The following is a 14,095-nucleotide window of genomic DNA, read 5'->3' on the forward strand; positions in this document are numbered from 1 at the left end:
TGCAATTGATGGGCAGGAACGAGTGTTCGTCCCGCGTGAGTTTTTTGTTGACGCAAAACGACTCCGAGAGGATTTTCTAATCGGTAAGTTTCTCAGCACAAAGGCTCCTCATGTGGGGAAAATACACATGATCGTGAACAAAATCTGGAAACTTGGAGATAAATCAACGATGATAGATGTGTATGAAGTGAACGCCACAACTATCAAGTTTCGAATTAGAAATGAGTCTATGAGGCGACGAATACTGAGCAGAGGTATGTGGAATATCATGGATATTCCCATGGTGGTCTCAAAGTGGACTCCGTTCACATAAGACACTCAACCAGCAATGAAGTCAATTCAGCTTTGTGTCACCCTCACAGATGTCCCTCCATCAATGTTCACTGATAAGGGGTTAGAATTCCTATCTAGTGTTGTGGGTAGACCAATAAGGTTGCATCCAAAAACAGAAGCCAGTACGAGTTTTGATGAGACACATATTCTAGTAGAAGCAAACTTAACAAAAGATCTCCCAAAGGAGTATGTCTTCACAGTGGAGGAGGAAGGTGAACCTGATGCCATTATCAAATATTCATATCCGTGGCTGCCACCAAAATGTAGTGAATGTGGAAAGTGGGGCCATTTTAAAGAATCATGTCTTGCTGCCACACAAAAGGCTGTCCAAGAAAATCAGTTTTCAAACACAAGCTTTGTCCCGATAACAGAGAATTAGAATTAGGTTCCCTTGGTTGCCACTGATGCAAGTAAGGAGATACCCTCTCCTGGGAAAAAATGTGAAACAGTTGTGAAGGTAACAAAGGAGATAGCTTCTCCGGGGGTCGCAAAGCTAGCTGCAAATGAGGAAGATCTAGGCTGGATTACACCCAAATCCAGTTGTAGTCCAACCAAGGAAAAGAATGGGCTTAAATACGGAGAGGTCTCAATTCTATCAAATGCCTATTCTGTCTTGAGTAGTCAAGAAGAATTAGGATAGGATACAAAAGATAGTGCAGAGGAAAAAGATCATGTAGAGGTGGATCTTAATGAAGACCATTCACATGTAATTGATCCTCTGGTGGAGTCAACGGAGATAGTAGGTACAGTGGGGAGGGCACGTGACATGAATTTGCCACCACTGCGCCAATCTTTGCCACCACTGTGCCAATCTTTGCCCAGAGAATCTAAAATTGCTCACAAAGCAATCTCAAACCCTTCTACAAAATCGTCTAGGATTCCTCCTAGTGGTAAGAGTAAAGGAGTCCCTCCAAAACACCATTAATGTTAGGTTTCTTCTGGAATGCCCGGGGTCTAAATAAATCTTTTAAATATTCCGTGGTTCAAAAATGGGTGAAAGAGAAAGAGTTTCAGTTTGGGTGTTTCCTGGAGACACGAGTGAAAGAGGGTAAAGCACAAAGACTTGGTGAAAAGTTGTTGAATGGTTGGTCGTTGATGACAAATTATGAAAACAATAGACGGGATCGTATCTGGGTAATGTTCTGTCGCAGCAGAATAGAGATAAGACTCACACACGTCACGGTGGCTAATCAATATGATCTCTCGAAACAAAAGTTCATGTCGTCTCCTGAATTCTAGTCTAATTTTTATTACTACTACTATTCATGAGATTGACTTATAAATCAGACACAAGTAGTTCGTGGGTTTATGAATATATATTTGATATACACTCGAGGTCGTTAAAAACACAGTAGAGAGTAAAACATTGCAAGAGTGAATAATCCCACACAACGGCATACAAGGCTTTGAAAGTGTTTTTAATGAATTCGTAATTTCTGTCTCGACATAAACATTAGAATCTGGAATCTTAAGGGTTCTGTCGCAGCAGAATTGAGATAAGACTCACACACGTCACGGTGGCTAAACAATATGATCTCTCGAAAAAAATGTTCATGTCGTCTCCCAAATTCTAGTCTAATTTTGATTACTACCCCTATTCATGAGAATGTCTTATAAATCAGACAAGAGTAGTTCGTGGGTTTATGAATATATATTTGATATACACTCGATGTCGTTAAAAACACAGTAGACAGTAAAACATTGCAAGAGTGAATAATCCCACACAAAACGGCATACAAGGCTTTTGAAAGTTTTTTTAATGAATTCGTAATTTCTGGCTCGACATAAGCGTTAGAATCTGGCATCCCAAGGGTACTGTCGCAGCAGAATTGAGATAAGACTCACAGACGTCACGGTGGTTAAACAATATGATCTCTCGAAAAAAAAGTTCATGTCGTCTCCCAAATTCTAGTCTAATTTTGATTACTACCCCTATTCATGAGAATGTCTTATATATCAGACAAGAGTAGTTCGTGGGTTTATGAATATATATTTGATATACACTCGAGGTCGTTAAAAACACATTAGAGAGTAAAACATTGCAAGAGTGAATAATCCCACAAAACGGCATACAAGGCTTTGAAAGTTCTTTTAATGAATTCGTAATTTCCGGCTCGACATAAGCGTTAGAATCTGGCATCCCAAGGGTTCTGTCGCAGCAGAATTGAGATAACACTCACACACGTCACGGTGGCTAAACAATATGATCTCTCGAAAAAAAAGTTCATGTCGTCTCCCAAATTCTAGTCTAATTTTGATTACTACTGCTATTCATGAGAATAACTTATAAATCAGACAAGAGTAGTTTGTGGGTTTATGAATATATATTTGATATACACTCGAGCTCGTTAAAAACACAGTAGACAGTAAAACATTGTAAGAGTGAATAATCCCACCAAACGGCATACAAGGCTTTGAAAGTTTTTTTAATGAATTCGTAATTTCCGGCTCGACATAAGCGTTAGAATCTGGCATCCCAAGGGTTCTGTCGTAGCAGAATTGAGATAACACTCACATACGTCACGGTGGCTAAACAATATGATCTCTCGAAAAAAAAATTATGTCGTCTCCCAAATTCTAGTCTAATTTTGATTACTACCCCTATTCATGAGAATGTTTTATATATCAGACAAGAGTATAAAACTTTGGATCAAATTCGGTTAGATATTTTTCGAGTTCGGGTCAGTTCCGGGTACTCGCAATATCAAAAAAATTAAAAAAAATTGGGGTTTTTGGGTTCGGATATTTCGGGACTAGAGATCGAGAACCTATTTGGAGATTTTAAAACTTAGGATCGAATTCGGTTATGTAATTTTCGGATTCGGATTGGTTTCGGATACCCGAAATAGAAAAATAAGTTAAAATTTTAATTTAATTGAAAAATATTTCGGTTAAAGGTTCAGTTCGGTATTTTTCGGTGTCAGATGAGTTTCAAGTATCCGAAATATCAAAAAAAATTAAAAATTTAGGGATATTCGGGTTCGGATATTTCGTGACTATAGATCAAGGACATGTTTGGAGGTTTTAAAACTTTAGATCATATTCAGTTAGGTATTTTTGGGGTTCGGGTCGGTTCTGGGTACCCGTAATATAAAAAAAATAAAATTGGGGTTTTTGGGTTCGGATATTTTGGGACTAGAGATCGAGAACCTTTTCGGAGATTTTAAAACTTCGGATCAAATTCGGTTATGTACTTTTCAGATTCGGATTGGTTTCGGATACCCGAAATATAAAAAATTAAAAATTTAATCTAATTGAAAAATATTTTGGTTAAAGGTTTAGTTCGGTATTTTTCGGGGTCAGATGAATTTTGGGTTTTCAAAATATCAAAATAAAATAAAAAAATTTAGGGATATTCGGGTTCGGATATTTTGGGACTATAGATCAAGGACCTGTTCGGAGGTTTTAAAACTTTGCATCAAATTCGGTTAGGTATTTTTTGGGTTCGGGTCGGTTCCGGATACCCGCAATATCAAAAACATTAAAAAATTTTGGGGTTTTCGGGTTCGGATATTTCGGGACTAGAGATCGAGAACCTATTCGGAGATTTGAAAACTTCTGATCGAATTCGGTTATGTACTTTTCGGATTCGGATTGGTTTCGCATACCCGAAGTATCGATAAAATTTAAAAATTTAATTTAATTGAAAAATATTTTGTTTAAAGGTTCAGTTCGGTATTTTCGGGGTCATATGAGTTTCGGGTATCCGAAATATAAAAAAAACAATTTTAATTAAATTTGAAAATATTTTGTTTCTAATTTATCAAATATAATTATAAATTTACATATATTTTAATTAATTTTGTATTTTACTTAGTTTAGTGTAAAACTAATAAATATGCTTATATTTATAATTATAATTTTCAGTAATTTGACTTATATTAAATATATCTCAAGTTTCCTTTTAGTTCTCGATTTAGGTCTGGTTCGGTTCCGGTTCTTCGTGTATAGAAATCTAGGAACCGTTCAAATATCTCTTAATGTTCGGATCGGCTACGGATGAGATATTTCAGGTTAGGTTCGGTTCGAACTTTTGGGTTCGGGTATTTTATCCAGACTTATCTCACCTATTACATCAACCGTGAAAATTCATGAAATAAGAAGATTAGTTATAAACCAAAACTAACAAATAAAAAAATAACATTGTTTATATATATATATATATATATATATATATATATATATATATATATATATTACAAATTGAAAAATATATTAAAATTTAGTTTCTAAACTTTTATTTATTTTTAATTTTAGTAAATTATATTTAAATTAAAAAAATTCAGAAGAAGACCAGCGGCATAGCGCGGGTTTCGATCTAGTCCTAAATAATTTCTTAAATCATGAAATAGAAAAAGTATTTGTAACAAGACCTTTGTGGAGAACTTCAAGTACCTAGCTGCTTCAGAACACAAATGCATTTTTTTTTTGGTAGGCGGAGGGGAGACAAATGCCTCCCGCATTTTATTAATGAAAACTACAAAAAATTACAACCTAACAGCTCTTGGAAACGCTATCCCGTTGGCATCCTCTAACAAAATCAAAAGGACCGCCTCTGGGCACGTCTCAAATAAATGTAAACCTAAAGGTAGTGTGAAAGCATAGTTCGCTAACCCGTCAGCTAAACGGTTAGCTTCCCTATACACGTGATTAATCTGGACTAACCAGTCCCTTGTGAAGAAGCCGTGGCACAAACGTACCAGGAACGCCAGCGGATGAGCATTACTCATTCCTGACTTCAGAAATCCAACCACCAACTCAGAATCCAAGTCTAACTCTACCCGTCGAAAGCCCTTATCCCATGCAATAAGCAAACCATAATATGCACCCCATAATTCAGCCAATGGCGCAGAGCATGAGCCAATATTAATAGCGAACCCGCCAAGCCACTCTCCATCCGCATTCCGGATTGCCCCTCCCGCGGTAGCCAGTCCGGGGTTCCCACGGGACGCACCATCAGTCGTAATCTTCACCCATCCTTCATTTGGTGCCAGCCACCGAATCAACCTCTCCACTCGTGCATGTGGCTGCGAACTGTTCAAGGTCCCCGCATGCGCCCTGCGCACTTCATCCGCCAAATCTTTAATGAACTTTAACCTATCCCTGCATAGTTTCCGTTCCCCAAAGACATCCTTACACCTCCACTTCCAGGCCCACCAAACCGCCATACTGAACATCGTTGGCCAGTTATCCTTAGCAGGATCCAGATTGTCAAAGACCCATTCCAACAAAGACTTCTGGAAAAACAAATCATGTCTCCTCGGGGGAAGTAGCCTTCGCCACAGTCCCGACATCGCCGGACAGTCCCTCAACACATGTATAATCGACTCAGCCGCCCCATTACATACCGGACATACCGCACTCTCCCCTACATGTCTCCGTACTCTCTCAACATTAGTCATTACCACCTGATGTGACACCAACCAGATGAATACCCGAACCCGTTCCGGTGCTACCAACCTCCATAACCTCTTGTAGAATCTCTCCATACACGGCCTGTCCTCCATCTCGGGTTTTAGTAACGCGTACGCTGATCTAACTGTAAACTGCCCATCCGGGTGACCCTTCCAAGACAGCTCATCTCTCGTCCCTGGAAAATCATGCAACACCACAGAAAACAATCTTCTTGTGATGTTTAGTGGCAAGAAATGGCGCAGCTTTACCATGTCCCAACCCGATCCCAACGTCCAGTACCTCTCCCCTGTCTTAGCCTTCTCGTCATCCGGTAGCGTGCCCGTTACAAACTCAAGCAGTGGTTTCTCTAATAGCCAGCGGTCAGCCCAGAATCGAATAGTCTTCCCATCTCCAGGAACCCAGCCAATGCCCCTAGCTACCACCTCCCTCAGCCCTACCCCGATACTCCGCCAAGTAGATGACCAGCTGCTCTTGGCCTTCAGCCACCTGGGATCCTGAACATCACCTACTTTGTACTTACTTCTTAGCACCCTTGCCCACAAGCTAGTCTTATCTTGGATAAGGCGCCAGCCCACCTTCGCTACAAGAGCCTTGTTCATGTCCTGCGCAGGCCGTAAACCTAGCCCACCTTCTGCTTTCGGTCTACAAACCTTTTTCCATGAGAGTAAATGCTGTTTCTTCTTCTCCATGGTGCTCCCCCACAGAAAATTCCTTGACAGTTTATCTAGGCTTTCCAGCGTAGAGGCAGGCAACAGAATTGCACTCATAGAATGCACAGGGATAGATGACAAAACTGCTTTAGTCAGAGTTATTCTACCTGCCAAGCTCAAAGAACGACTCTTCCATCCCGCCAACCTAGAAGATACTCGTTCCAAGACTTCACCAAAAGTCTCCTTATTCATTCTTTTTTGTAGAATTGGCAATCCCAAATACTTCCCCAACTCCCTGGTGCACCCAATTCCACTTTCTTCACTAATCAGTCGTTCCATATCTCTGCTTACATTATTAGAGAAAAAAATCTTCGACTTTTCTAAGCTGACCTTTTGCCCTGATGCCTCACAGAACCGTTCCAATACTCTCCTAATCACCCGTACCTGCGATACTGACGCTTCTGCAAACAGAATCAGATCATCCGCGAAACAAACATGTGACAGTTTCGGTCCCCTTTGCGATATAGCTATTGGTTTCCAGTCTCCCCTCCCAACCGACGCTTCTATTAAATGGCACAACCTCTCAAGGCAGAGCACGAACAAATATGGCGAGAGAGGGTCACCCTGTCGTAATCCACGAGCCGGTATAAACGAATCAGTCCTCTCCCCATTCCATAAGATGCTCATTGACGGGTCTGTCACCCCAGCCAAAATCCTGCTGGTCCATCCCTCAGCCAACCCCGCAGCCTCCAAAGTTTCCTGCAAAAAATCCCACCTAATTCGGTCATAGGCTTTCTCAAGATCTAACTTTAACAACATCCAGCCCTTACGCCCCTTTTTCCTCCTCATAGAATGAACCGCCTCCTGCACCATCACAATATTATCTATACTCAATCTTCCCGGTATAAAACTGGACTGGGCCGGACCGATGAGCTTAGAGATAACATTCTTCAACCGATTCACCATCATCTTAGTAATAATCTTAAACAAGACATTACATAAGCTCACTGGCCTAAATTGCGTGATCCGCTCTGGTTTCGCCACTTTTGCAATCAACACAAGTAGAGCATCATTTGTAGCCGCTGGTAGATCCCCGGACACAAAAATCTCCAGCACGAAACGCGTTACCGACTCCCCAACAATATCCCAACATTGTTGGTAAAACACTGGTTGAAAGCCATCAGGCCCTGGTGCTTTAAACCGACCCATACCTTTCACAGCACACACTACCTCTTCTGGTGTAAATGGCTTGAGCAACTCATTCTGTTCAGCACTCGTCATCTGTGGGAACCCTCCTGTTGGTAGCATCTCTCTCACCTCACTCACATCCTCCAGTGAGTATAGCCTTTTATAGTAATCCAAAGCCATTGTTTCCAGTTCTACTTTATCCGTCACCCACCTGTTATCACCGTCTTTCAGCGCCTCTACCCTATTTCTCCTCCTGCGAATAATAGTAGAGGTATGGAAAAAAGTAGTATTCCTGTCCCCTAACTCAAAAAATTTCTCTCTAGATTTCTGGTACCAAAGCGTCTCCTCCTGTTCCAAAACAGTGTCAAAACTCTTCAATAACTGCTCCTCTTTAGCTAGTAACTCATCGGACTGAAGTACATCCAACAAATCCTGTACTTCTTTAATCTCAGCCACCAACTTCTCTTTCCGAACATGAATGTCTCCAAACACCTCCTTATTCCACTTCTTCAGCCTCACTTGCAACCCAATTAACGCTGCCGGTGTAGACAAAGCTGGATTCCAAGAGGCTGCCAACAAATCCTTGAAACCATCATGATTTAACCACGCTGCCTCGAACCTAAATGGTCTTCGTCTCGGGTCCATCCTCTGTTCCGGGCTGAGCTGAACATATAATGGAGCATGATCCGAGGCCATGAATGGCAGATTGGAGACAACAGCTTCCTGCCATTTCAGTCTCGCATGTGCACAACAATAGACTCTATCAAGCCTTTTAGCCACCACTGTTCTTTCACTTCTCCCCCTCCTCCAGGTAAACTTGTTACCTTTAAAGCCCAAATCAATCAGCAACAAATCATTAATCCAATCACCAAAGGCTAAAGAGTCAGGTGAGAGTCTCCCATTCCCTCCCATCCTCTCATCCACCCTAAGTATGGTATTAAAATCTCCCCCAATAAATAGCGGACCTGACAGTCCCCTAACTACTTCCTTTAGGTCTCCCCACAAACCACTCCTCCGGCTTACCGACGGCGCCGCATACACCACCACCAGATTAATAACTTCCCCATTATTCACTACCTTGGCATGAATATACTGGTTGGTCGACGCCACAATCTCTACTTCACCTACACTTGACTTCCATAGCAGCCACAAACCCCCGCTCTGACCCGTAGCATCTACCCGAAAAGAGTTTTCAAACCCTAGTCGTTGACAAATTCTTCCTGCTCTCTCACCTTCCGCATGAGTTTCAAAAAGCGCAAGCACCTCCGTGTCAAATTTCTTCAACAAATACCTTATTGATCTCCGAAAGTTGGGTTTATTCGCCCCCCGGCAATTCCAAAGCATACACTTCATAATGACTTCAAATAGAATTATATGAACTACCGGGGAAACCCATTATTGTTTCCCACTCCCGGAACTCGGAGATCCTGTTATCCCCTGGGGGACAAGCTCCATCAAAGTACCATCCCTTTCAGGGGGCAGCCCAGCCCTCTCCCCATCATTTCCCTTTGGCGGTGGGAGACTCGCTTCTCCTGAAGTCACCCTACTTCCACTACTGAAAACACCACCAGGTCTACCTACATTCCCATCATCAACCCGCAGTCTCTTACCAGAAGACATACCAGCCACCTCTCCTTTAAGAGGTCCAAATACTAAGCCTCTGGTTGACACACTACTCCGTATCCCTTTCCCCTTTGAGCCTCCACCTTTCATAGCTTTTGTCCCACCAGTTCTCCTTTCAGTCTCACTCCCTCTTATTCCCTTCCCTTCTCCTGACTTCCCAGTTTGTTCAACACTCCCCTCTCTGCTCACCAACCCCATCTGAGCACCTTCATTCTCTTTCTTGTCTACCCCTACCTTCTCTGGTCTTCGGGTGTCCTGCTCCACCACCTCAACTTCTAACCCGCAGAAACTGTTTGAAATCTCCATCAACTCATGACCACTGCCTCTAACCTTTGCCACATTCTTCTCTACCCTTTTCTCCGCAGATCCCCCTGCAACAAACACCACCTCTGCTCCTTTACCCGCAGACCGCCGACCTGATCTTCTCACCTCAGTAAAGCCCTCAACCACCTGGTTATCCCGACTAGGGCTACTGCCACTCTCTGTCCTTGTTAGTGGGACAATAGGACCTGAGCTTCGTCTTGGGCAATTGTTCACCAGATGTCCAAACACACCACACGACGGGCAAATAACATTTAAACCCTCATACGAGACATAATACCGTTCCCCATTCACCATCACAGAACCCTTCAACGGCTTCTTCAAATTAACCTCTATACACACCCGAGCAAACCGTGCTCTCTCCACTCTCAATGTCGTCAAGTCCACTCTGATTGGCTTTCCCAATCCCTCCGCTATCCCCATTAAAATTGCACGGTGATAGAAGTTGACTGGCAAATTCGAAATCCGTATCCATACCGGAGTGGTCACGATTTCGTCTCTCAGCGGATCGAAGGTTGGCGACCACGCCTGTACCATCAGGATGCTCCCCAGAACTCTCCACGGACCGCCAGTAACCGCAGCCAAATAGTCTTCCTCCAAATTAAACCGTATCATGAAGAAACTCCTCGGCAAATCTAGCACTGACATCCCTCCTTTCGGATTCCATAGCTCTCTCAATCTGCGAGTCAAAGCCGCAATCGTGATATGCCGGCCAAGAACTTTCACAATCATGCACTGCCGGTAGAGCCCATTCATCGCATCGAGAACCTCCTGCCCGATTGTCACCACCGCCTCTCCTTCTTCCCCACTCGGGAATTCCACATTCATCCTCGAGTTCACAAAATCGTCCGCCAGCCGCGCCTCCGGCACCGGCGTACCACCCCCATTACAGCCCTTCACTTTATCCACCCACAGCGACGGCCCAGCAGCAACCCCACCCGGCGGCCGGCCATCGTCCTCCATGTGTTCATCAAGATCTCTCGGGTCTTCGACCCTGGCGGCGCTAGGGTTCTCCATTTTAAAACAGTTTAGAACACAAATGCATTTACATGTTGTATAAATACATAAGATCCAACATTTGGATGAACTCAGAAAAATGAATGGGGAGAACATTTACATTGTTTGTGTTGGAAGTTGCTCCACTGGTAATTGTCACAGATTTTCTCCTAAACAATAAAAAGTAGCAGTAAATTAAATTCATCATCTAATGAATGTAAGAGACTCCAAAATTGTAAAACAAGGCCCCAAACCTCAAAGAAGCACGAGTCTTCTGTGCACCTTGATTGCCAAGAATATCATCTTGTGCCTAACAAAAAATAAATTCAAAGTAACTGAAGTCTTTAAAACCATGTTGATCAGATAACCAAAGCACAGAGTCATAAGCGAGGAAAATCACAAGAATCTAATCAATAAAGCTTTTGGAGGCAGAGCCACCACCTTGTCGCCATCGCCTAATCCTAATCGAAAGAGACGGCCAGAAATGGAGCTGATTTTGACCATTGAGTATGCTACAACTACACTTACAAAAACAAATTCAAATCAAAATAGATGAGTATCTCGAGAGAATGATGATTCAGAGTTTTATCTTTTAATGTATTTACAAAACTGTTGATGAAGAACAAAACTAGTTGAAAAATCACCAATAAAATAGAGTTACCAACAGATAGATTTTGATTAACAAACATTCATTCTTACTGCTGCGAATTTGTCAAAATGCAAACACGAAATGGTACAATAGGTTGCTGGAAATACATACTAAGTAAATAACCGTTAGTGATTAAGACATAATTTTGGTGGAATTTTGAGAGATTTAAGTGGGTTTGTGAAGATTGTTAGATTTTTAAAAAAGAAAACCTTTGTGATTTAATGAGATTTGATGAGATTTTAAAGAATAATATAGGATGATTTTGGGAGATTGTTAAGAAAGAAATGGATTTAAACACTATTGAAACGACGAACATACCAAAAAAACGAAACGACGAACGTACACACGTCTCTGGAGAACAGATTCTAAAAGGGAGAAAGAAAAAACCGAGATTACGAAAAATCCATCAGGCTTTAAATTCACATTCACATCCATACCAGACTAACTAAACTATCTCATCCTAAACTTATCCCGTCTCTCAAATGCATCGACGATTCACGATGAATATTAAAACCAATCAACCAAAGAATATATACTTCATGTACTGCAGAATGGAAACACCATGGAAATGTATCAATGACAAGAATTTAGAAAACTTCCCGAACAAGTCAGAACCTACAGACATGAGCTGAATCTTAGCCCAGTTCTCCCATTCAGCTAATTCCTTAAGTAAGAGTACACGCTCAAACACAAGCTAAAAAACGAACGTGTCTGTGAGTGTTGTTCTTGGTTTCAGTTATATATTCTAGACTGTGAAAACTAGCAAAATAAATTCCATATGATTGACGCTTTCTTTGGTAAGGGCAATTCATGGGTCGGAGTTGATAAAGCTCATCCTCGATCTCCATTTGATCATACATACATATTCTCTCTGTACAAGTCCAAGTGACCACAGATCAGCTTTGGCGACATGTTCGACGTGCATCTTCTTCCTCGATTCTTCAATTATATTTCTAACAATTGCACCTTTTGGATGCCAAAACACTAATCCTCCTCCAGCTTCATCCTGCAGTTATGAAACATTTCCCCAAAAGTAAAATATCATTTTGTACCAATTCGTCTATGATCCCGGCGTTTAGCTTCTTCTTTAAAATGAAGATATGCTTTTAGTTGCTCTTCGCTCTCCCAAGCTGTTCCGTATATCCTCTGAAGCATTTGCCTCTTTTCATCTCCTCTTCTAGTTCAACCGCTTTCTTGTTAATCTTCCTTGTGGTCTCGACATGAGGTCCCGCACAAAGATCCCACCATTCATTACCTAGATGGGCATTCGAACTGGCATAAGATGGAGACAAGCTATCACAATATAGAATTGACTGTATTTGCAGCTACTGTTTCATATTCCGATTCGTTGTCCTTTGATGCGGCTACTAAAGAAGTTTCATTGCCAGTCAATTATACTACCCAGAAGGCCAGAACTGGACTTGGCAACACCCTCGTTCGTAGCACAAACCAATCTCGATTCTGATCCATTTTCTTGAAACCCTCTTTCCCCTGAGAATGAAGAACCAAAAGTGATAGGAGGACGCCGAGGCCGATGAATCATGAAACTATTTTTCTGTCTTTTTTTTTTACTTTTTTGAAAGCCTTCAAAATGTCATCTGTAGAGTTGGGATTGTTTAGAGCATACTTATAGGTGATACTGATATAGTATCATTAGGAATTTTTTAGTATTATTTATAATATTTGTTTATTGATTAAGATTTTTTTTGATACTCCTACTAAATATGTTTGCATTGGTGAGACCGTTTTAAGTATCATTAAAAAAAAAATTCAAAATCAAAAATTAATATATTAAAACATAGGATTACAAAAGGTAATATTACAATTAAAAAAACGTAGAATATACTTAAGCAAAATAAAACATAAAATTCAAAAAACCTTAAAAAAACATGATGATAAAAATAATTTAGTCGCTTGTAGTCAATTACTTTGGCCCGATTTTTGCCAAATATGTTCAATCAAATCTTCTTTCAATTGTCGATGTGTTTATTCATGACATATTTGAGCGCGATTGGCCATAAAAAATATTTTTTTAGCTAGTAATAATTTTTAGTTTTTTTTTTGGGTAATGAATTAATTTTTAATAATTATACAAGTGTAGTAAATACACCAAAATATGAACCTGAATTAATTAATCTATTAAACACGATGTGTTTTATTAGAACTAATGAAATGTCAAGATTAGTTTTTATTTTTAAATGTGAAGTCTTGGACATTCTTTGACAGGTTCTTTTCTCCAACACTTCCATCAAGATTTTCCCCAAATCGTGTTCAAGTTTTATGACTCTCTGAATTTACAGACAAGAAATAGTGGTTTGTTAACCTTTGGCAGATTCGATGACCAAATGTTAGAAGACTATATTTGCTCAAGAAGTAACACAATACAACAAAGTTTCCAAAACAAGTCTAAGACAAAACCTCATCCAAAAGATTGAGAGAATCCAGAAGAGGGCAAGAAGAGAATCTTGGCTGTGTGCATATATGGCAGATTATTTGAAACTAGAATTCAAATAATCCATATAATAGTAGTAATTTGCAAAAGGAATCGAAGCACAATACTTGCTCGAAAAAAGGAATTCTTATTGAACTCCAATATATGGTATATGGTTTATCATGCACAGCAATATATGTTATACATTATGCTGCAATGTTCGTAAATACCAGAAAAAAAAGATGATTCAAGCCGTTACTACTTGCTACAGTGATCAAAAAGTTAATTGCTATATACGGAAAGAATTAATCCCGTAAAAATCACGTGCTTTAAAGATGTTCGTAAAGCTTTTCTCTAGACCCATTTTCATAGGTCCTCCTTGAATGATCCTGTCAAAAAGAGATTGTATCATTTCAGTGAACTGTATGCACAAAAGAATGAAATGAGACCTCGAAAGAGCTCATCAACAAAGCACAAAAAAGTTCAGAC

The sequence above is a fragment of the Arabidopsis lyrata genome, assembly GCF_000004255.2.
Source record: "Arabidopsis lyrata subsp. lyrata unplaced genomic scaffold ARALYscaffold_9, whole genome shotgun sequence".
Classification (NCBI taxonomy): domain Eukaryota; kingdom Viridiplantae; phylum Streptophyta; class Magnoliopsida; order Brassicales; family Brassicaceae; genus Arabidopsis; species Arabidopsis lyrata.